This window comes from Scylla paramamosain, chromosome 42 (genome assembly GCF_035594125.1).
Source record: "Scylla paramamosain isolate STU-SP2022 chromosome 42, ASM3559412v1, whole genome shotgun sequence".
In the NCBI taxonomy this organism is placed as follows: domain Eukaryota; kingdom Metazoa; phylum Arthropoda; class Malacostraca; order Decapoda; family Portunidae; genus Scylla; species Scylla paramamosain.
Window position 1 is genome coordinate 6,987,501 of NC_087192.1, and position 22,500 is coordinate 7,010,000.

At 42.3% G+C, this 22,500-nt stretch overlaps 1 long non-coding RNA gene across 2 annotated transcripts in view; it reads right to left on the reverse strand.

The window, feature by feature from the left end:
* Positions 1–22,380, reverse strand: part of LOC135093217 (uncharacterized) — a 102,168-nt gene extending 79,788 nt beyond the window's left edge. The window contains exons 1-2 of one of the 2 annotated variants that reach the window (XR_010263261.1): positions 21,545–22,380; positions 14,526–16,140 (exon numbers count right to left, since the gene is read on the reverse strand). This is a non-coding gene — a long non-coding RNA (uncharacterized LOC135093217). The remainder of the gene's footprint in view (positions 1–14,525; positions 16,141–21,544) is intronic. The other variant, XR_010263260.1, reaches the window with a different exon arrangement.
* Positions 22,381–22,500: the final 120 nt, after the last annotated feature.

Below are 22,500 nucleotides of genomic sequence, written 5' to 3' on the forward strand. Positions count from 1 at the left end.
CTCTCTCTCTCTCTCAGTTTATGAAGTGGGTTTAATCCATTTGTCTATTTTTAAAGTTCTGTTTTATTTTTTCCATGCTGAGTTTATGCCGTCAGACAAGAACGTGTGTGTGTGTGTGTGTGTGTGTGTGTGTGTGTGTGTGTGTGTGTGTGTGTATGTGTGTGTGTGTGTGTGTGTGTGTGTGTATGTGTGTGTGTGTGTGTGTGTGTGTGTGTGTGTGTGTGTGTGTGTGTGTGTGTGTGTGTGTGTGTGTGTGTGTGTGTGTGTGTGTGAAGACCTGAATGAAAGAAAGATACAAGCGCTTATTTTTTCATCACGTCAACGATTATATTGCAGATAGGAAGTCATTTTTTTGCGCAGCCTGCAAATATACGAGAGACTCTTGGATGCGAGCGATAAGGATACGACACGACCCAGAGAGAGAGAGAGAGAGAGAGAGAGAGAGAGAGAGAGAGAGAGAGAGAGAGAGAGAGAGAGAGAGAGAGCAACAAGGGAACAATAAAGAATGATTCCCACAGAGATGCACTAAATTTCAGACTGACAACCACAAAATAGATGAGCAGACATGGAATTTTATGTTTCTTCAGACCGTCGCTTCCAGATGACTTAATCGCAAAGGCCACGCAGGGAAAGAGGAGGATGAGGAGGAGGAGGAGGAGGAGGAGGAGGAAGAACAATTACAGCCCCATAAGTTACCTGACACTCGTTCTCCCGCCGGCATTATAACGAAAAGCAAATAACAGAGGCGTTTGCTTACTTAGATGGCCGTTTGTGTGTTTGTGTGTGTGTGTGTGTGTGTGTACGCGCGTATGTACGTAAGTGGTCGTCTCATGCGTTCGTTTCATTACCTTTATTACGCACACAGAAATTACGTAATGGACTCTCTCTACTCTCTCTCTCTCTCTCTCTCTCTCTCTCTCTCTCTCTCTCTCTCTCTCTCTCTCTCTCTCTCTCTCTCTCTCAGGCGTACCCATATTGGTCTAAGAGGATAAAGTCTTCCTCCAGTTTCCCTACATGACTAACCCATCGCGCTCAGCCTGCACTGTTTAAAGGTCGGGGAGTGTTTTTGCTTTAGAGTGCCATTGATTTTCGTTTTGCGTAGCTTTGGTCTTGTTTTTGTGGTGGTGGTGGTGGTGGAGGTCGGAGGGTGGTGACTGTGTGTGTGTGTGTGTGTGTGTGTGTTCTCGCAGGCTATTGGTCAGTTTCTGCCAAATATCTGATGGACACACGAAAGTAGGAGGGGAGAGTAGAAGAGAAAGAGTAGGAGGTAGAGGAGGAGGTGGAGTAGGGAGGACGACAAATACGATATAGGTCGCAGAATTTTGCATAACATTCCTTAGGTAGCGATCAATATCCCCTCACGATGCACGAAGTCAGCGGGACCCACGATAGTAAACTAATAAAACACCGTGTCCGTCTTTTTTAGCCTCAGAACGAAGGGTGTTTTCATCACTGACATGCAGAAATAGACACACGTAGACACAGACCACTCAGACAAGTAACGTATGACTAACTCAGAAATAATATGCGTGAAATCTTTAGTTAACAGGAAGAGAGAAATTAAAGAGAAGTAAATAGAATAGAAGGAGCTGGTATTTTCCTCCGGCTAAGGAGAGAATAAGAGAAAGGAAGGGCTGGTGGTAGTGGTGGTGGTGGTAGTGGTGGTGGTGGTGGAGGAAGGGTTACCTGAATGGGAGGGGATGCAGGTGTACTGGGCCTCCAATTAGTGCACCTTCTGGAGACGATTGTCCTGCGTTGGCTTCGGCCTAGATTCTGCCTCTCCTCTTCTCCACTCATTTGTCTCTCCTCTCTTCTGTCCTTCCATTCTCACTTCTTTTTGGTACATGTCTTTCCTTCCCCTTTTCTCTCCTCTGATTTCTCCCTTCTTCCCCTTTTCTATCCTCTTTTACCTTTCCATTCCGTGTATTCTTTTTGGTACATGCCTTTCCTTTCCTTCCCTTTTATTTCCTTGAACATCTCTATCTTTTACTATCTCTTCTGTGTTTCTATTCCATCTCTTCGATACATCTCTTCTCTTCTTTCTATCTCCTTACTCTTTAACCCTTTGCCCTTTTGTCTCTCGACTGCTCTAAATTTAGTTACTAGGAGCCACAGAAATTCCTGGTGGACTCAACCTTTCCATCTGTCTGTGTTGTGAATCGAACTCAATTGGACCTGTGTGCGGTGTGTGCGTTGGGGAGGGACGGAGGGGAGGGAGGGAGGGAGGGAGTGCTGAGCGTGAGTCTTGTCTCTACGTATACATGCCCACACACACACACACACACACACAGACACCATAACCGTCTGCACCATCACCTCCTCTCCACTACGATAATGCCTTTGAGTATCCTTGCACTAAAGGTGTACGCGGGAAGGGGAGAGAGAGGAAAGAGGAAGAGGGGGAGGGAGCGAAGGAGAAGGGAAGAAAGGAAAGGGGGAGGAGATGCGTAGCGGGGAAAGGGGCGTGGCCAGGTAGAATATATCTGGTGCATTACGTGAATATTACACCAATGTACTTCCTCCCCGCAGCCTCCACAACACCCTTTGCTGGTGGAAGGACCGGGGAGGGGAGAGAGACCTGGAGGCTTTGTCTGGATCTGAGGGTGGTGATGGTGGTGGTACTGGTGGTGGTGGTGGTGGTCTAGCAGGGACAGAGACAAGGGAGGGAGGAATGGTGTTGCTAGTGATGGTGGTGGTGGTGAAGTGAATTTTTTCCTTTTTTTTTTCTATTCTTTTATCGTGTAATGTTGTATTGTTTTTTTTTTTTTTTCCTTTTCCTTGTTCTTGTTTGTATTTGGTTTGTTTTTAATTTTTAATATTTGTTTTCTTATTTTTAGTCTCCTTTTTTTATTGTAGTTGTTTTTGTTGTTATTGTTGATCTTCTTCTTCTTCTTCTTCTCTTCCTCTTCATCCTATCCTCCTCCTCCTCCTCCTCCTCCTCTTCACTGTTCTAGATATTTTAAGCAAGTGTTCATATACCTAAGCTTTTTTTTTCTTCTTCTCCCCTTCCTCCTCCTCCTCCTCCTCCTCCTCCTCCTCCTCCTCCTCCTCCTCCTCCTCCTCCTCCTCCTCCTCCTGCGCCACAGCATCGATTACACTATCACTGAAAGTTCCTAGAAGTTCAATCAAACACGTCCTCGGGAAACAAAGGTGCGCCAATTAAAGCCTGACAGATTTTTCCCCGGCGTCGTGTTGCCTCAGCGGGAACAGCTCTCGGCAGTCCTGGTTTCGTTAACGGCGATTTATTGGAGGAGTCTCTCGCCCGGTTATTTTCAAGAGGACAGGCGTGATGTAAATTAATGCTCGTGTTCTCGTTATATCCCGTAATTATGTCACGTTCCTGGACGGGTTAATGCAATGCTCGGCAAAACAGATACGTTGTATTGATTTAAGTGATATTAGGTGGTGATGTTAGGTTTGTTCTGCTTTGGTTTGCTTTGATTAGGTTAAGTGAGTTAAGATAAGATTAGGTAAGATAATGTTATAGATACAAAAGGTTCTGTTAGGTTAGGTCAGATCAGCTTAGGTTATGTATGATAAGGTAATGAAAGATAATTTTAGTTTGAAGTTTTTATTAGGTTATGTTTAGGAGCAGGAAAGGTGTGGGTTAGGTTAAATTGGGGTAGGTTATGTAAGACAAGGTAACGGAAGGTAATACTATTAGACTGAATAAGGTTAGATTAGGTTAGGTTTAGGGTCAAGGAAGGTTAGATAAGGTCAGGTTAGGTAAGATAAGATAGATTAAGACAATATAACAGATTGCATAGGCTTGTTTAGGTTATTTTAAGAGTTAGAAAAGTTAGTTTAGCTTAGGTTATGTTTCTTTACCTTAGGTTAAATTAATTAAGATAAGTGATGTAACTGATTAATTTAGATCTTATTAGGTTAGAGATAGTTAGGAAAGGTTACATTTCATTACGTTATGGTAGGTAAGTTTGGGATATGTTGTGTTAGTTAGGTTACGTTAAGTTAGTAATTGTCAATATAACTCGGTTCATTATGTTCTTGGAAAACGCCAAAATCTCTGTTATTGTGATATTTTCACGTGTTAGTACCAAGAAGTTGCTGCGTGAGCGAGAGGGGGGGATTGCTTCTTACCTTTTTTACCCTCGTCTTGTACTGGGAATGTAAATCTATCAAGGAATTCGCTGAACCAAATAAAGTCCTTATGAAGAGCAAATAGATCTTCTGACATCGATAACTGTTGTGTTGTTTCGTTGCATCTCCTCCTCCTCCTCATCATCTTCTTACTCCTCCTCCTCTTCCTCCTCCTCCTCCTCTTCCTCCTCCTCCTCCTCCTCCTCCTCCTCCTCCTCCTCATTCTTGCCATCACTCCTGCTACCAACTTGTCACCTTAGCATTTTTCTCCCCAATCATACTCTTATATTCCTCTCCCCAATCATACTCTTATATTCCTCTCATTTTTCTCCCCCAATCATACTCTTATATTCCTCCCTGTCTTTCAAATCTCTCCTTTACTCTCTTTTATCTTCATTTCTCGCCCCCGCTCCACTAACCGTTTTTTACCACTCCTTCCTTTTATTGTCACCGTGTTGCGTGATTCGTGGTCACTTGTTTCACTCATTCTTTTCTCTTTTTGTGTTATCTGTTGCTTTCTATTCCTTCTAAATATATTCTACTGGCTTTCTTTTAATTTTTTTTTTGTATGAGTAAAAAATACTTTTCTTTTTTCTTTTTTCCTTTCTCTCTCTCTCTCTCTCTCTCTCTCTCTCTCTCTCACTCTCTCTCTCTCTCTCTCTCTCTCTCTCTCTCTCTCTCTCTCTCTCTCTCTCCTCTCTCTCTCTCTCTCTCTCTCTCTGTATCTATCTGTCTCTATTTCTATTTATCTATCTATCTTTCTCTCCCCCTGGTATTGCAGAAAACAATTACTTTAGTTCTTCTTTTATTGTTTTGTATTTGTAATGGCCTTGGTCTCTCTCTCTCTCTCTCTCTCTCTCTCTCTCTCTCTCTCTCTCTCTCTCTCTCTCTCTCTCTCTCTCTCTCTCTCTCTCTCTCTCTCTCTCTCTCTCTCTCTACTCCCTCCGTATCTCAGCCCACGCCTCGTCTGTCTCTCTCCCCTCACACCGTGGCTGGCAGGAGACAATGGGCCAGAAGCCTCGCAGGGAGCCCCCGGGAGACACAACCTTCCCCCCTGCCTCTCCTCTCTCTACTAACTCAGTCAGGCGGGAGTTCCTCAGCTCATAAACAGGCTGCGCATTGCTTTCCCTCCTTGTACACACAGGCGCCCCATAAGTCTTGAAGAAGCAAGGAGGGGAGAGATAGAACGGGAGGTAGAGTGGATTAGGGGAGGAGAGGTAAAAGAGAGAGAGAGAGTGAGAGAGAGAGAGAGAGAGAAGAGAGAGAGAGAGAGAGAGAGAGAGAGAGAGAGAGAGAGAGAGAGAGAGAGGGAGAGAAAGAGAAAGAGAGAGAGAGAGAGAGAAAGCTGTCAGATAAGACAGGGGAAAGGGAAAGGGTGTTTGGAGAAGCATAAATTTGGCAGCAAACACCAAAGAAGCTGTAAAAGTAAACACGAAACAAATAAATAACGTTGGAGGATGTTGTTTTGGGGCGTGAGTGCGATGGAGCAAGAGAGAGAGAGAGAGAGAGAGAGAGAGAGGGAGAGGGAGGGGAGGGGGCAAGTAAACAAACAGATAGATAGTAAGACTGAGGTAGATAGACAGACGGAAAGACAGATCGAGACAAATCAGCATTCAAGAAAAGTTGAATAGACGACATAGATTTAAATATATAATGAATAAAGGTAGAGAAAAAAAGAGGAAGGCAGTTAGACAGACAGACATAAAATGGATAGATGGGCAGACAGACAGACAGATGGATCGACAGACAGACAGAGGCAACAAAGCGCCATTAGAAGCCAACAGCAAGAGAAAGAGCTTGCCTAACCCTCTAGAGTTAGGGCACCAAGTCAGTCTCTACCACGTTCCTCCTGCAAACCTTTAACTCTCCTTTCTCCGCCTCCTGTCCGCTCCCCCTCCACTCTTGCCCTGTTATCTCTTGAGGGCCCAGTCAGCCGCTCTTTTGTCCTGTCATCTCTTATTGTAATAGTGATGTGTGGTTATATACATATTTATTGAGTTTTGATTTAGTTATTCATGGTTTTTATTCTTTGTACTTCTCCCCTACCCTATTTTTATTTTCCGTGTTCTTGTTTTCGTGTTTCTTTTTTTTTTCGTAGTTTTGATCTTTCATTGTTTCTTGAGTTTATTAAGGTTTTTTTTTTCGTGTTTGTCTTATTAAATTCTTTGTTCCGTACGCACACAGCCATTTGTTTTATCCATATTTATATTTACTGGTTTTATTTATTTATTTATTTATTTATTTTTTTTACCTAATTTTGACCTTGTCGTTGTTCCTCACTTTATTCATGTCTTTTTCCATTATTCGTACTAATTTCCCCATTTCTTAAACACACAGACCCTTGATTAAGTATGCATTCTGTTCCACCTATTCATATTTTGATCTACGTTCTTGGGAATGTTATATGTATGATCACAAAGCGTTTTCAATTTGGTACTATTGCAGTTATATTACTTTCAGTCTTCATAAGTCGCTTTGATGAAGTTCTAAGTGTATTTCTCTTTGTTTAACCTTTTCACTGCTTATCAACTTTTCCTATAATTACATGTCATATTTTTTGTACCTTGATTTTATACTAGAGTCTCTTGAAATATTCCTATTGCCTGTGTAGAAAAAAGAAAATTAATCTCATGTTTTCTCTTTTTCTCCTGCGTGTCCATTCAAACCATTTTCTTAGCTCTGTGAATGTTAACAAAGGACAACCACTGCAATGAAATTATTTAGAGGCGCTTTTTTTTTTCCTGCAATAGTTCTAAAGAGAGTAAATATAACGAGACCCTCGCTCAGAGTTGTTCATTCTTCAAGTTAGTGAGCATTTCTTGTAATCGCGTCTCCGGTTTCGAAAATGAAATTAGTGTTTTACGAGAAGCGTTGTGATATCTCGTTAATTTGTTGCTCACGTGCTGTAATCACTTCAAAATTGCGTTGATCTAATGAGTCAAAGGCTCTACCACGGCTCACAGCTCTCCTAACATAAAGGCTTGATTATATTTAGTGGCTTTCATCGATTAGCGGATTTATTGTGTGTCGATGGTCCACTGACAGCCGTGTAAGAACTAACAGGTGTATTCCTATTTTGTCTTTGTGTTTCTTTGTATTCCTTTGCTTAGTAGTACTATTTTCCATTTTTCTTTAGTATTTTAGTATGTATGTATGTTTTTCTGACGTATTTCATGTTTTATTGTACTTTCTTGTAATGAGGTGGTCAGTGACGAGCCAGTAGGGATTTTTAAAAGGACTAGAGAAAAGTAATGATTGGAATAATGGTAAGTATGCATGTTTTATACAAGGACTGTCACTAGTTAGCCTACTGGCCTCTTGTAGCTTCGTCAATGTTCTTATGCTGTATTACGATCCTATGTTGTCTTGGTTAGAACTTACCTGTCTTTAAAGTATCAGTGAAAATATTTAATACGTCTAATAAACTGATGGACGACAATTATTAAACATTTATTTTATTTGATTACTTGAAAAAAAAAAAAAAAAAAACTGGGAAATTCCGAAGCTCTGACACTATTGAACAACTGTCGGCTGACTTTTCTCCTAATTCCTGGTTAATACTCGTACATTACTGAGTTCCCTGGAAGAGAGGTTACGTGTGTTTGACAATAAGTTACTGAACGACATTACTTAGTATTTATTGGTATAATTTCTGTTATTCTGTTAATGAAATGTTTCCGTTAAAAGACAGAGAGAAAAAATGACTAATTAAATTTTCCAACAAATCTTTTTTACTTTGGTGATCAGAATATATACTAATATTCCATCGTCTCCTCAGGCATTCTATCTCTTTTTAGTCTTAATGAATGGAAAGGGTAGCCGAATCTATTGTTACCTTTCGCTAATATGCTGTCATCAACTTAAATATGTCCGGAGGCACAGTGACGTTTGAGGAGTAAAATAGTGCTTTAGATACTATATTCCATTTCACCATTACCTCCCTGCTACCCCAACCCTTCAATGAGCATGAAATTTAGTTCCTCTCGTGCAATCAGGTGTTGGGCGTTTTTAATAACTTTTCTCCCCTAATGGTTTGTTTCCTTCCATTCATTTTGTTTTTTTACTTTTCTTTTATTCTTTGTACTGCTTTGCTTACATTTTTATTTTGCTTTTAATTTCACCTCTTGAACATTCTATTCTGTGTTAGTTTTGAATATTCTAACATTTTTGCCTATTTCCTTAGAGAGAGAGAAGAGAGAGAGAGAGAGAGAGAGAGAGAGAGGAGAGAGAGAGAGAGAGAGAGAGAGAGAGAGAGAGAGAGAGAGAGAGAAGGTGCTTTGTGTGTACATTTGTATTTATCTATTGTTGCCTTGTCCACGAGTTTGTGTGTGTGTGTGTGTGTGTGTGTGTGTGTGTGTGTGTGTGTGTGTGTGTGTGTGTGTGTGTGTGTGTGTGTGTGTGTGTGTGTGTCTCCGTCCTGTGATGCGTGCGTGCTAGCCTCTGTGTCGCGTGGTAATTCATAACCTCGGTGTGACATTCGCTCCTCAAGGAAACAGGAAGACACACAACACTATCTTCAGATTATAGAAATGAAGACAAGGAAAGACACAGGCAGTTTACTTGATTACATGGGGATAAACTACAAGAAATATCACCGGTGTTTTCCCTTCCCTCATCACAAGACTATTACTCATACCTCCCTTCCTCCTTTTACTTGTCCCTCTCCTCCTCCTCCTCCTCCTCCTCCTCCTCCTCCTCCTCCTCCTCCATACCTGCCTCTCTTACCTGGCCTAAGCTTCCTGTCTTCATAGGCTCACTTCGGCATCAATTCTTCTCCTCCCTCTCAATCTTCCGCATCTTTTTTTATCCTACTCTCGTCATATTTTCCTTTTTTTTATGTAATTTATTGTCGTTGTTTAAGTTTTGTATTTTTTTTTCATGTTTTTCATATTTTCTTTCTTTTTTTTTGGTTTATGTTGTCATCGTTCTCCTCCTCCTCCTCCTTCTCCTCCTCCTTCTCCTCCTCCTCCTCCTCCTCTTCCTCCTCCTCCTCCTCCTCCTCCTCCTCCTCCGTCTGAACATTATGTAATTCCAATACTAGTCCATAGCATGTGTTTTGAACGGTTTCCACCTCCTCCTCCTCCTCCTCCTCCTCCTCCTCCTCCTCCTCCTCCTCCTCCTCCTCCTCCTCCTTCTCTTCTTCATCGGTTTTCCTCCATCGTCTGTGTTCCTTTCATCCTCATTCTCTTCGTTTTCTTCCTCCTCATCTTTTTTCTTCTTTCATTCGTTAATCATTTTCCTTATTACATCGTCCTATTCTCCTTCTCTTCCTCCTCCTCCTCCTCCTCCTCCTCCTCCTCCTCCTCCTCCTCCTCCTCCTCCTCCTCCTCCTTCTCTTCTTCAACTCCCTAATTTTCTTGTTTATCCTTGTTCTGATCCTCGTCTTTGTCGTCTGTATATGTGTGTGTGTGTGTGTGTGTGTGTGTGTGTGTGTGTGTGTGTGTGTGTGTTGTTGTTGTTGTTGTTGTTGTTGTTGTTGTTAATGTTGTGACAGTGTAAGTAGTAATTGTATTTTTTATATGTGTGTTAATATCATACACACACACACACACACACACCACACACACACACACACACACACACAACGTGAAACTTTTACATCCGGTTCTCCCCCCATTGTGTCTCCCTATTCTCTCCCTTCTCCCCTTTCGCCTCCCCCACTCTATTCCCCGTCACCGTCTCTATTTCCCTTCCTCCCCTGTGCCTCCCACCTTCCCTCCTCCCTCTATCCTGTCACCTTCTCTCCCTCCCTCCCGCTTCTTACCTTCTTGTTCCCCTCTCCCCCCCTTTCTCCCTGTCCCCTTTCCTTCCTCCCCCTCGTGTTCCCCTCTACCTTCCTTTCCTCTCCCTCCCTTTATTTCGACCTTCGTCACTTCCTCTCCCTCCTCCTCTATTCCTTCCTCCCTCTTCCTGTATCCTTTCATCCGTTCACTGTAATACACACTCCGTCTCACTTCCTCCTCCCCTCTACTCACTCCTAATGGCGGGAAAATGGCGCGAAGAGCTGCGACACGGTGCCGAGTGAAAAGAAATAATAAAATAGAGAGAACCTGGTTGCTTTCGTGGAGCGTTTCTGTAAATAGTTCTCCGTGCGTGGCTCTATTTTTTTGTCTCGTGCTCCAAGCAGCGACTGGAAAAAAAAAAGGGAAAAAATAGTGTAAAGAAAATGTTTGTTTCCATTGACCGAATTTCGAAAGTGGAGGAGTTTATTTTGGCTTTTTTTTCATTGTTGTTGGTGTTGCGTTGTTTTTTTCTTTTCTTTTCTTTTCTTTTGGAGCTAAGTGCTGGTTTGTTTGTACATTTTGTGGTGGTGGTAGTATTGCAAGTGACAGTGGCAGTAATTGGGTGTCGGGTGGACGAGTGAGTGATCAGACCTCGAACCTGATGACCTCAGTGACCCTCAATGTTTGAGTTCTGCTGGATGCTGGTCATTCTATCACAGCCACCAAAAACACTGTCACTACCACCGACAATAAAAACGACAATTTCTGCGTGTTTATATCACTGCTGGTTGAACTACTACTATTATTACCACTACTGTTACTATAACAACAACAACAACAACTACAAAAACAACAATAATAACAGCAACAACGAACAACAACAACAACAACTACTACTACTACTACTACTACTACTACTACTACTACTACTACTACTACTACTACTACTACTACTACTACTACTACTACTACTACTACCACCACCACCACCACCACCACCACTACTACCATCATCACCGCCATAACAACAACTACCACTATCACTGCTAAACTACAAAAAACAGCAAATCCGTACACGTGCAGCTATCACAACCACTCACCACCACTTCCCAATAACAAAAGACAACAAAGCCCACACGTATAATGCGCTAATGACCCAAACAAAAGGTGCACGTCAACCCTCGTTCATAAAAAAGCCCCCGTTTGAAGTTCTGTTCCCCGGATGCTGAGCCAATAGTGACACGTGACCCTCAGCATCGCACCTGAGAACCTGAAACCTGAGGACACCACCTGCTCGCTGCTCGCTGCCTTTGCTCTCTACTACTGTATCCTGAAACAACTCTGCCAGTACCTCCACTATATTCAAAGGCTCTACTTGATGTTACACTGGTTTTTTAAGAGTGTTTTTATAGTTCTAGTAATAGGTGAACAAGATTTCTACATTATTAAAACACTTTTAATAACCCCGACTAATATTTTTTGTGGCCTTTGAAAACAGTCGTGGTGAGATGGTAAACCGTTTGTAAATGGGAGTTTATAATACGTTACGCGAGTTTCTAAGGGTTTTTTTTATGATTCTAGTGACAGATTAACAAGATTTCTACATTACTAACAGGAAAAAGATTCTAAATAACCCGTTTGATCATCTCCGTAGCCTTTCAAAGTACTAGTAGTGAGAGAGCAAAGCGTTTCAGAATAAAGGATACATTTCGTCGTCTTGTATCGTTCGTTTTACATTATCTAGTCGGGTTTTCAAGGGTGATTTCACGACTCTTATGATAATTAACATAAGTAAAGTAATAAAGGAAGCGACAGGTCTGCAAGTGGCATTACCTGTATGAATTATACCCAGTAGTTTAGTAAGGACTCTGCATCACCACTGGGAAGAAACATCCACGAACACAAGACCTTTGAAATTAGGGCGTTTAGAAAAATGGGGCTTACTCCTCTTCATTTCTTCATAGTTATTTATTTTTTTCTGATCAGTGTATGACGTAAATACGAAGAGCGCTGTCTATTTTCGTTCCTGAATTGTGAACTTTTCTTCTTGTTGTGTCTTGTATTTTGTTTCTTACTTGCGCTGTTGTTCATCTTTTTTTTCTTATTTTTCGTTTCTTTTCTGATGTTTTAGTTTGTTCCTGGTTAATTCTTCTTCTTCTTCTTCTTCTTCTTCTTCTTCTTCTTCTTCTTCTTCTTCTTCTTCTTCTTCTTCTTCTTCTTCTTCATCATCCTTTCCTCCTCCTTCTCTTTCCTTATCTTCGTTCTTGGAATTCTCATCATTTAACTCTTCTTCCCTCTCCCCTCTCACCCTCCTTTAATTTTTCTTCTTGCTTACCCTCCTGCTCGTCGTCCGCCTCGCCCTCGCCGATCCAGTATTCAGTGTTTGCTTAATTTTTTATTCAGTAATTTCATCCTCCCGCTGCACTTTGTCATATTCTCTTGTCATCGTTTAAAAATGCTTCAGCAACTCCTCCTCCTCCTCCTCCTCCTCCTCCTTATCCTCTCTTCCTGCTCTCTCCTTTCCTCTCCTCTCTTGTCTCTCACTACTCCTCTCTCTCCTCTCTTTCTCCTCCTTCATTTACTTTGAGTCGCTTTCTTTTTCTCTTCCTTCTTTTCTTCCCACTCGTTTTCCCTGCCTCGCCTCTTGCCCTCTTCCTCTCCTTTTCTCTTCTCTCTTGTCTTTGTCTCCTCTTCTTTCAATCACTTTAACTTACTTTAACTTTCCGTTCTTCTTCTCCCCTTTATTTTCCCACCTTCGTTTCCTATCTCTCTCCTCCTCCTCCTCCTCCTCCTCCTCCTCCTCCTCCTTCACCTTCTCCTCTTTTCTCCTCACACTTATCTCTGTTTCTTCTTTCAATCACCCTGAGTTGCTTTCATTTTCCCTTCTTCTCCTCCCTTCATTTTCCCTCCTTTATCTCCCTTTCTCCTCCTCCTCCTCCTCCTCCTCCTCACTTGGAGCTACGAGGAGGCATATATGAGGAGGAAAACCCAGAATGGCGGGATTATACAGAAGGAAATTGACTCTCTATCTTGCTGTGAATTTTATCCTGGCGATTCCGGAAAGAAGACATGGTCATAACAGCCAGGCGAGGAGGCCGAGAGAGAGAGAGAGAGAGAGAGAGAGAGAGAGAGAGAGAGAGAGAGAGAGAGAGAGAGAGAGAGAGAGAGAGCCTGCTTGTTAGCTTTGAATTCATTGTCTGCTTCTCTCTTTCTCTCTCTCTCTCTCTCTCTCTCTCTCTCTCTCTCTCTCTCTCTCTCTCTCTCTCTCTCTCTCTCTCTCTGTGTGTGTGTGTTTGTGTGTCTTTCTTTGGCTCCTTACACCCACTGGCATGAGTAACGTTTTGTATTGCTATAACAGTAAGCAGGAGAATCGTAAGGCACACCCACACTCCTCCTCCAGCTGTTCCCTCACTTTTTTCACCCTTTTTTGTAGTCCGTCTCTCGTTTATTATTTTCTCTCATCCTAACCCCAGGCGCTCACCTCCCACTACCTACGTGCTCTCCCTCTTTCTCTCTCTCTCTCTCTCTCTCTCTCTCTCTCTCTCTCTCTCTCTCTCTCTCTCTCTCTCTCTCTCTCTCTCTCCTCATCATACATTCCAACTGGCTCACATTTCTCTCCATCCTCCAAACGCACTTGCTCCCTGCCATTTGAGGCTTTTCTTTCTCTCTCTCTCTCTCTCTCTCTCTCTCTCTCTCTCTCTCTCTCTCTCTCTCTCTCTCTCTCTCTCTCTCTCGCTCTCTCTCTCTCTCTCTCTCCACCTTTTCCTTTATTTTTTTTTTGTCTGCTCTTCCTTCTCTTTCCCTCCTGGAGTCTGTTTTCTTTATTGTCCTTTTTTTTGTGTTCCATTCGATTTTCCTTTTCTTCTTGTGTTTATTTTGTCATTTTTGGTATTTTCTTAATCTCTCTTCTCCTTTTTTTTTGGTTTTCTTTTTGTTTCCTCCATTTCTCTTTTCTCTTCCTCCCCAAAGTCGTTTCTTTCACTCCCTTACTCTGCATTCTGTCTCTCTTCCCTTTCCTTTCCTTCCTGTCTTTCTTTCTTTCTTTCCTTCAATCCATTTTTACTCTCCCTTATTTCCTCTCCCTTCCCTCTCCTTACCAAGTTTTTATTTCCTCCCGCCCCATCCTTTTCCCTTCCCCTTCCCACATCGGCCTCCTATTTCTTTCCTTAATCTCTTCCCTTTATAGTCCCTCCTTTCTTCCTTCCCATTTCTTTAACTCCTCTTGGTCCAGTCTGTTTTCCTCCTCTCGTCCCATTTTTTTTCTTTTCTTTTCTATCGTTATCTTTGTCTTTCTATTCTCAATTAATTTTCCTTACCTTCCCCTCTTTTCTTTTGCTTTCCTTTCTTCTCTTGTTTTTCCTTTTTTTCCTTTTTCTCTTTCTTCTCTTTCTCCTCCCCAATTATTTTTTTATTTTCCCTGCCTTCCTAATTATTTCATCGGAACATGATAGCATAAGAAAAAACAAGGAAAGTTATGAGAAGCTTTCAAGGCCTACACGTGGCAATCCCTTTACAAAACATGCCTACCTGTTTCCGCTTCCAATCCTCATCCATAAATTTTTTTAATCTTCTTTTAAAACTCCATATTGACTCAGCATTAAAAAAAAAACTGATTACTGAGATTATTCCTCCCAGCTTTTCCTTTTGCCCCGTTCCTTCCCACACATACAAACGATCCCTTCCAACACACAACCGTTGCCTTACCTTCATAGTCCCCGTAGGCGTGAACAATTAGGAGAGTCCCTTGGAGCAGCATGAGAAGGCGGGGGAGATGTGAGAGGTAGGGAGGGAAGAACAGAGCCAGGGATCCTCTCACTCCTAGTCCCCCTCCGCCTCCTCCGCCGCCTCCTGCTCCTCTTCTTCTTCCTCTCTCGACTCCCGGTTCCAGTCGCTGCATTCTTCCTCGTCAAATGTTTACGTGTGTGTTTGCGTGTCCGTGTGTGTGTGTGTGTGTGTGTGTGTGTGTGTGTGTGTGTGTGTTTGTTAGGTATAGGAAGTGAGTGAGATAAAGAGAGCAATTGAGATAGGGTGCTTTGCCGCTCCACTCACCTAATCTCTTTCTCTCTCTCTCTCTCTCTCTCTCTCTCTCTCTCTCTCTCTCTCTCTCTCTCTCTCTCTCTCTCTCTCTCTCTCTCTCTCTCTCTCTCTCTTCCTCTCTCTCTCACTCACTTTGCCGCGGTCTATTTATCTCGGGTTTGCGCTTTCGCCAACTTGTTTGTGTGTCTTTTTTTATTTTCTCTCTCTTCACCCTTTTTACCCTTTTCTAGTTTTCAAAGTCCTAAATAGCTTTCTTTCTTGTGCTTGTTTCTCTTTCACTTTGCTGTCACTTTGTCGACGGCCTCTTCATGCTCTTGTGAGGCCAACGTCCCTGCCTGCCTATCCTCGCTTGGCTTGGCTTGGCTTGGTTGTGCTCGTGAAAGGTTGCAGTCGATATTGATCCCTGGTTAGCACTCGAAAAAGCATCCGAAGGTCATCAATTTTCTACTCTCTCACTCTCTCTCTCTCTCTCTCTCTCTCTCTCTCTCTCTCTCTCTCTCTCTCTCTCTCTCTCTCTCTCTCTGTGCCCTTGGTTTTTTTCTCCTTCACTTCCAAGCAAACTTTTGGCACACTTTTTTTTCTCTCTCACTCTCCTCTCCTCCTCCTCCTCTGTGTCTTTCTCTCACCAGATTAAGTGGATCTTTAGTGAAGCTTTATCTTCTAGTTTAGTTTCTTTTTGTTTTCTGTCTTTTTTCTTTCTTACTCGTTGATATTTTTGTGTTAAAGAGAGATGGGTTGATTTTACTTGGCTCTCTTTTTTTTATCTGCGTCTCTTTTGTGTTGTGTCTTTCAGTTGATGTCACCGGCACGTCTTCTTTCAAAGTTCATTTCTCGCACGTCTCTCTTTCGTCCAACTAACAATAGGGCGCAAGGAAAGGTCGGAACTGACTCTCTCTCTCTCTCTCTCTCTCTCTCTCTCTCTCTCTCTCTCTCTCTCTCTCTCTCTCTCTCTCTCTCTCTCTCGTGTCTTATCTGCCAAAAGTGCTTCCAGGTATAATTTTCTTTTTTTAACTCTCTCTCTCTCTCTCTCTCTCTCTCTCTCTCTCTCTCTCTCTCTCTCTCTCTCTCTCTCTCTCTCTCTCTCTCTCTCTCTCTCTCTCTCTCTCTCTCTCTCTCTCAATCACTGTATTTCTGTCAGTCTCTTTTTTTTATTTCTTTTCTTGTATTTATTAATTTATTTTTCGTTACTTCTCTATTTCGCGACAAGGTGTTTGGGTCGTGTAGGTCATTTTCGCTCACTTCTCACTCACTCTTCCTCCAGCGCCATTATTTTCATCTTTTCCTGGAAGCGAAGAAGACAAGTTGCTTAGTTCCTCGTTTGGTGCTCTGTGTGTGTCTATATACAAGCATTTTTTTATGAGAAATGTGGCGTTAATTAGCTGTTTGAACGTTTCTCTCTCTCTCTCTCTCTCTCTCTCTCTCTCTCTCTCTCTCTCTCTCTCTCTCTCTCTCTCTCTCTCTCTCTCTCTCTCTCTCTCTCTCTCTCTCTCTCTGTCTGTCTCATTTCCTTTCTTTCTCTTGATTCGTCTGCTTGTTTGTGTCTGTCTGTCTACGTGTCTGGCTTTCTGTCTGTCTATATTTGTCTTTCGCTATTTTTGTCGTATAATTGTCTGTGTTGTGTTCTCTTGTGTTGTGTGTGTGTGTGTGTATGTGTGTGTGTGTGTGTGTGTGTGTCTATATGTTCCCTGTTCCACTGTTCCTTCCTTCAGTCAATCTGTCTGTCTGTCTGTATTCTGTCAGTCTCTCTCTCTCTCTCTCTCTCTCTCTCTCTCTCTCTCTCTCTCTCTCTCTCTCTCTCTCTCTCTCTCTCTCTCTCTCAGCTGCTGGCATTTTTTGTAACATTTTTTTCCTCTGTCACATAATTTTCTTCTGTAAACTCTACCACTATTTCTGCTTACCGCCTGTACTACTCTATATACGCCCTTGTTTGCTTTGTACATTCCAGGCCGCTAGTTTGGTGGTGTTTCGGTGAGTTTTTTTATTTATCTATGTATTTTTTATTTTTTTATCTACACGGAGCGAGCTGCACATTTCTGTCACACGTAAATATAAGAATACTGCCTCAGTCACATCCATTACGCGCTATACACACCTGGGTACAGTACTAACGGCATACAGTCTTTGTTGCTTCACACACACACACACACACACACACACACACACACACACACACACACACACACACACACACACACACACACACACACACACACACACACACACACACACACACACACACGAAGGGTTGCTATAAAACAAAAATAGCATAATTATGTAGTTGTAGAGAGAGAGAGAGAGAGAGAGAGAGAGAGAGAGAGAGAGAGAGAGAGAGAGAGAGAGAGAGAGAGAGAGAGACAAAGAGAAAGGCACAGAAGTAAATGAAAAAAATATTTTAAAACACACCACCAAGTTGTTTTTGTAACCTATTATTATTTTTGCGATTATCTCTCTATTTTTTTACTTCTTGTTGTGTTTAAGTTTACGAGGACGCTCTGTTATCATACATTTTCCTTTCTTATACTTTATTCTCGTGTTCACTTATTCGCGTCACGTATTCCGCAAAGTTATGTCACGTTCACCTGTTGTTTGTGGAATTGTTGCAAATGTGGAGCCAAGAGGAAGAAAGAAGAGGAAACGTAAATGAAGAGGAATGGAAGACAGGAAGGAAAAAAAGGAAAAAAATAAATGAATAAGATAAAAAGAAGAGGAAAATGAATGAAGATGTGGATAAGAGAAGGTTTAAAGCCAAAGGGAAAGAAAGAAAAACAGGAGACTTAAATAAAGAGGAAAGGAGGGAAGAAAGAAAGAAAAGGAGAATAAATAAATGAAGGGGATAAGGAAAAAGTACAAGTAAATAAAGAAAAGATGTGGATAAGAGGAAACGTGACTAAAGAGGCATGAAAGAAAGAAGAGGAGATTTAAATGAAGAGGAAAGAAAGAAAGAAAAGAACAATGAATAAATTAAAAGAATATAAGAAAGAAAAGGAAAAGGAAATCAAACAAAAGATGCGAAAAAAAGGAGAATAAAATGAAGATGAAAGAAAGAAAGGAAAAATAAACAGATAAAGAGATGAGAATGAAGCGAAAAAGAAAAGAAAATGAGTAAGAGAAAAAAATGTAAGTGAAGGTAAGACATTAGTAAGAAAACGTGCAAATGAAAATGAAAGAAAGATAAGGAAAAAGAAAAAAAGAAAAAAATAAAGTACTTGATACTAAGCAAATGAAGAGAAAAAAAGAATCAACTAAAAAGGATAAATGAAAGTAAAAGGAGGAAGAAGAAACGTATATAAATGAATCGAAGACTTGAACAAGAGGAAGCAAATGAAGACAAAGAAAGAAAAGTAAAAATAATTTAAGAGAAAGGTAAGATGAGAAGAAGTAAATAGAAAAGAAGAAAGAACAGCAAAAACAAATGAAGGAAAGACATGAATACATCGTTGAATTCAATAAACGAAACACAAGAAAATAATAAAAAAAAAAACAAGTGAAGATAATAACAAAATATTGATATAAGATGATTGAGTTTGGAGAGAAAATATTTATGTCCCGGAAATGATATTGAGAGAGAGAGAGAGAGAGAGAGAGAGAGAGGGGGAGGGAGGAATATCCCTGCTGCTCTGTTAGTAGAATTGTTTAAAAAAAGTTACAATCAAGGAGCTTTTGAGGTGATAACAGGTACCAATTGTCCATTCACGTGTCAGTGTATGGAAATGTATGAGAGAGAGAGAGAGAGAGAGAGAGAGAGAGAGAGAGAGAGAGAGAGAGAGAGAGAGAGAGAGAGAGAGAGAGAGTATAAAGAGAGGAGAATATAAAGATTTTGAACTCTATATAAACTTAGTCTTGGATTACTTAAACAAGATTACTTTCCTGTGACAGAATCGTACAGATAAAGAGAAGATAATCTGTCTGTCCGTCTGTATCTAAAAGGGAATGATAGTGAAAATATGTAGGCATGTTTTATACCCTTAGCAGAACTGTCATGTGCACTCTTGATGGCTTTTTTGCATTTTCCCTTATTTTCTCATGTTTATGCTCCTATCTCCATGTCAAGGAAGCAAATCGTGTCAGCTGCAGTTATTGTGGAGTTAGAGGAGAGTAACTTAGCAAACCCCACATTCTAACTTGTGATATTATAACGTAGCTGTTTTTACCTGTAATTCTGCAAAGTATCATTAAATTCTCGATTAGTTCTTCCTCTAAGGCGACGTTTCTCTAAGAATTTTCTCTGAGTCACTCCAGGATTGATTAGCAGACGCAGAAATCACCTTTGTGGCTCTGAGATGAAAGGAACCCAATCCCAAAATATTACGTGTAATCTGCGGAGACTAATTGTTTGTGTTCCGTATAGCAAAGCTGAGACTGACTTTGCTTACCGTGAGATTGTGTGTTTGTATGTGGCCGTGGCTGTATGTTGCCTTAATGAATGAAGGTTGGAAATTGAGTAATAATTTTGTGGTTTTCGTAATGAGAGAGAGAGAGAGAGAGAGAGAGAGAGAGAGAGAGAGAGAGAGAGAGAGAGAGAGAGAGAGAGAGAGGAGAGCACTCTCACTCTACCGAACAGACTTTATGGGGGTTTCGTGACGACCTCAGCTTAAAGTCAGATACACTCACGCACACACTTCGTCTCATACACACACACACACACACACACACACACACACACACACACACACACACACACACACACACACACACACACACACACACACACACACACACACACACACACTCTCTCTCTCTCTCTCTCTCTCTCTCTCTCTCTCTCTCTCTCTCTCTCTCTCTCTCTCTCTCTCTTTCTCTCTGTCTCTAGTGCGAATATACACGTATATTTTGGGTTCGTCAAGTGAATTTTCTCAAGGAATGAAAATTTGCAGCAGAAAGCGACGAGCGCAGGAGCAGGAATAAAAATACACACGAGCGTTTGCGATGAAAGGAAAATGAAAACGAAAGTAAATAACGAGAAATAATAATAGTTCGCGCATCGCTGGCCACTTGAGAGAGAGAGAGAGAGAGAGAGAGAGAGAGAGAGAGAGAGAGAGAGAGAGAGAGAGAGAGAGAGAGAGGTGGCGCTCCCAAGAAGGGTGTGAATAGATGCATTTCATCCGCGTTGTGAATGAAATGAAAAATAAGGGCGAAGTCTGAGAGAAGTTTTCGTCTGCCGTCACTCACTGCCGCCACGCGTACAAATAGCCATCACTCCTCCTCCTCCTCCTCCTCCTCCTCTTCCCAGAAAAAGTAAAAAAGCGTTCATTTGTTTGTTCACTGATCCCGCCGTAAACATTTGTCATCGTTCATCATTTGTTTTTCTCCTGCATTCGTGAGTTATGTTATTTACTCGTTACGGTTTTTATTTAGCGTTGATACAAATTCTCCTATGGATATATGGAGATGGAGGAGCTGGAGGAGGAGAAGGAAGAGGAAGAAGAGGAGGAGAACGGGAGGAAACAGAAGGAAGAGGGGGTTGAAGATGAGGAGCAAGAGGAGGAGGAGGAGAGAGGGAAAAGTGGTGTTGAAGGAGGAAGATTTAAATTGAAGGTAAGAAGAGAAGGTATTAGGCAAAATGAACTGCTGAAAAGCGATTACCTGAAGTAGTAGTAGTAGTAGTAGTAGTAGTAGTGGTAGTAGTAGTAGTAGTAGTAGTAGTAGTAGTAGTAGTAGTAGTAGTAGTAGTAGTAACAGCAGCATTTAAATGAAGACTAGGTGTAGGAAGATGAGTAATGAGATATTGAACATTATATACGTACCTACCATTACTGATAATCATATAACTAGATTTCCTCCTTAAGAACAAATAGAAGGAGAAAAAAATAGAAAGAGAACAGGACATACAATTAAAACTGGAAACACGAAAGAAATATGCAGAAGAGAGAAAGGGAAATAGAAGAAGGAAAAGAGGAAAAAACAAATAAGATGCACAGTTAAGAGAGGAAAAGTAAAAGGGTGAAAAGGAGGAGAAATTTTTCATTGGTCTTGCGTGGGTGGCTGTTCTGTCAAGTATATGAGTGACGGTCTTTCAGAGGAACGCAATAAATGTGCCGTTCACTGGAGGGGGTTGCAGCTTTCAGGGACCCTAGAAGCTGGTGGTCGTGAATTATAAGACTGCAGACTTGTGCATTTCTTTTTTCCTACCGTAATGCAATGATAGTAACTCTCTCTCTCTCTCTCTCTCTCTCTCTCTCTCTCTCTCTCTCTCTCTCTCTCTCTCTCTCTCTCGACCTTTATAATTCAGAAAAGATTGATTTTTGCTATTTTCTCATGCTGCAACACCTTTTTCTTTCATTTTTTTCTCTTTTTGCATGAGTAAGAAATGACGAGAAAGCGACGGATGAATGCTTGTGAAACTCTTAGATGCGCACACACACACACACACACACACACACACACACACACACACACACACACACACACACACACACACACACACACACACACACACACACACACACACACACACACACGCAGTCTCACCTAGCGCACCTGGTTGAGTTGTCTCACTTGCGTCATAAATCACATACGTCAACAAGACCGAGGAGGGGAAAAAATTAATCACCTGGAGCGACGCGATACTTAAAGGACACAAGGCGCTCATCTAACACACATTTTTTTTTCCGTTCTTCTATTTCATTCCACCTTCTCCTCCTCCCCCTCCTCGTCAAGCCAACATTACTAGCTTACTTCTACCTTACGATTGTCTTTGTTGCGTTAAGCTTGCCAGCAGCTGAGATGGAGATGCAGAGAGACAGAGAGAACTCAGTGTAGTAGCAGAGTAGATGTTCCTTCCTCACGGACTCACACTAAAAGACTCGGACTTGTGTTTTCTCAAGCTCCACACGGGAAAGTAAACAAGCGAGCTCTCGACTCACACGTTCCCCCGCTCTTCAAAAATTAATACATCTCCACTGCTCAAAAGAGTGCCGAGTTCCAAACAGCATACCGTGAGCTCACTGTACATCCTGACGCCACGCTATGCACCCCCATCGCTGCCTCCGAAGTGACTGGACGGGGAGAAGAGAGGGCGGCGCGAGCTTCGAGTCGAGGCAGGTAAGAGAGGCGGGGCGGGAGGGCGCGTGTCCGTGTGTTAGGCGGAGCGACAGGTGAGGGCAACGCCGAGGCGGGTGTGGCGCGGAGCGGACGGCCAGGCATCGACTGGTAGGGTGGCCGGAGGCAGGGCACCAGCACACTTCCTCCTGCACCACCTCCACCCCTGCCACCACCCCTACTGCCTCCACTGCCTCCACCATCACTAGCACCACTACCACGCATCTCGCCCCACTCCGCCCCACCTCGCCTAACGCACCCCTCACCTGCCCGCCCGCACCTCAGCCACACCCCATGCCGCCTCCCTGCTCTCCTCGCCTCGCCTCTCTGCTTCTGCCCCTCCTCTCTCGTCTCCCTCACTCACCCACTCACTCTTCCTCCTTCTCCCACTACCTCTCCTCCTCTTCCTCCTCCTCCTCCTCCTCCATCATCAACACTACGCTGCACATACTCCGCTGTCGTCTCCCAGTTTCTTGTTTCTTTTTGAGTCGCTGTTTTGCGCGTCTCTGTCTCTGTTAATATCTCCGGTTGTAATTCTCTCTCTCTCTCTCTCTCTCTCTCTCTCTCTCTCTCTCTCTCTCTCTCTCTCTCTCTCTCTCTCTCT